The sequence below is a fragment of the Brassica oleracea genome, chromosome C3 (assembly GCF_000695525.1).
Source record: "Brassica oleracea var. oleracea cultivar TO1000 chromosome C3, BOL, whole genome shotgun sequence".
Lineage (NCBI taxonomy): Eukaryota > Viridiplantae > Streptophyta > Magnoliopsida > Brassicales > Brassicaceae > Brassica > Brassica oleracea.
The window spans coordinates 18,640,962-18,643,117 of NC_027750.1; positions in this window are offsets into that span (position 1 = coordinate 18,640,962).

The following is a 2,156-nucleotide window of genomic DNA, read 5'->3' on the forward strand; positions in this document are numbered from 1 at the left end:
GATGATGAGAAGTTAGAAGAATGTCGATTCTGCAAGAAGCCACGATTCAAGCCGCAAGGATGGGGACGTAATAGGGTACTGTAACAAAGGATGTGGTACCTACCAATTACAGACAGATTGAAAAGATTGTACCAATCAGAGCAGACTGCTGGAAAGATGAGATGGCATGCCGAATATACTTAGACGGATGGTGAGATGACTCATCCATCAGATGCAAGAGCCTGGAAACATTTTAACAAAGTACATCCGGATTTCGATAGAAATAGCTGGAATGTGTATCTCGGATTATGCACAGATGGATTTAGTCCATTCGGAAAGTCAAGGAGACAATATTCATTGTGGCCAGTATTTCTTACGCCATACAACCTGCCACCGGAGATGTGCATGCAATGGAAGTTGCTATTCTTGACCATATTAATATCTGGTCCAAACCATCCAAAAAGGTCTCTGGGTGTTTTCCTACAACCACTGATAAAAGAGTTGAAGGATTTGTGGTCAATAGGGGAGAGGATTTAGTCCATTCGGAAAGTCAAGGAGACAATATTCATTGTGGCCAGTATTTCTTACGCCATACAACCTGCCACCGGAGATGTGCATGCAATGGAAGTTGCTATTCTTGACCATATTAATATCTGGTCCAAACCATCCAAAAAGGTCTCTGGGTGTTTTCCTACAACCACTGATAAAAGAGTTGAAGGATTTGTGGTCAATAGGGGAGAGGACGTATGACTGCTCAACGAAGACGAATTTCACGATGCGAGCGATGCTTTTGTGGACCATAAGGGACTTTCCTGCCTATGGGATGTTGTCTGGATGGACTACACATGGGAGATTAGCTTGTCCATATTGTAATGGAACGACAAATGCGTTTCAACTGAAGTGGTAGGAAGACAAGTTGGTTCGATTGTCACCGTCGATTTCTTCCCATTGGCCATCCGTACCGAAGAAACAAGAAATTGTTTAGGCGTTGTGAGAGACACTCCTCCATATTTAACTGGACAACAAATTGAAGCGCAACTCGATTACTACGGAGCTTTGGAAACAGTTCCCCGTGAGTATATTATAACACAGTAATTTTATAATGGTTTAGTTTGCAATAATATATGACTAATAATATGTTTAATTATTTTTGGAATATACAAGGTATTGGAGCATTTTTCATGGATCTGAGCACACGCACATGCATATAGAGAAGAATTTCTTTGAGAACATCATGAATACAATATTGAATGTCCCAGGGAAGACAAAAGACAACATAAAATCGACGTTGGACTTGCTGTATATTTTCTCAATAAGTGAGTTACATATAAAAAGCAATGGACAAGTTCCCGTTCCGATATTCAGATTGGCTTCAGAAAAAAAGTCGGTGTTGTTCAACTGGGTGGCATCAGAAGTAAAGTTCCCCGATGGGGATGTTTCAAATCTCTCTAGATGTGTTGAAAAGGGTCAAAAGTTCTCCGGGATGAAGAGTCATGATTGTCATGTCTTTATGCAACGACTTCTGTCATTTGCATTTGCGGAGCTACTTCCAACAAACGTACATGAAGCACTTGCAGGTACGTAGTGTATTATATCACAATAATTTTATAACGGTCTAATTTGTAAAATAATATATGACTAACAATGTGTTTAATTTTTTTTGGAATATAAAAGGCATTGGAGCATTTTTCATGGATCTGAGCACACGCACTCTTAAAGAAGAAGTCGTGGAATAGCTTCAGGAGAACATTCTCATCTTATTCTGCAACTTGGAGAAGATATTTCCTCCGGGATTTTTTGACGTCATCCAGCATCTAGCTGTCCACCTCCCAAATGAGGCATTGATTCGTGGACCTGTACATTACAGATGGATGTATCAGTATGAGCGTGCCATGAAATATTTGAAGGGAAGCAAAAAACCTCGCCAAAGTTGAAGGTTCTATAATTGCTGGAAGTTTGACAGAAGAAGTTTCTCACTTCACATCGTACTACTTTGCGTCAAAAGTACGTACACGAAAAAGAGCTCCAAGAAGATATGATGATGGTAGTGTCCCGCCAACATATGCAGTTGCTGGTGTTCCAGACATCTTTAGCCAGATTGAGCGACTCGGTGGGAAATCAAAAGAGGTTTGGTGGTCGAGTGAAGAAGACGCTCATAGTGCACACACCTATATTCT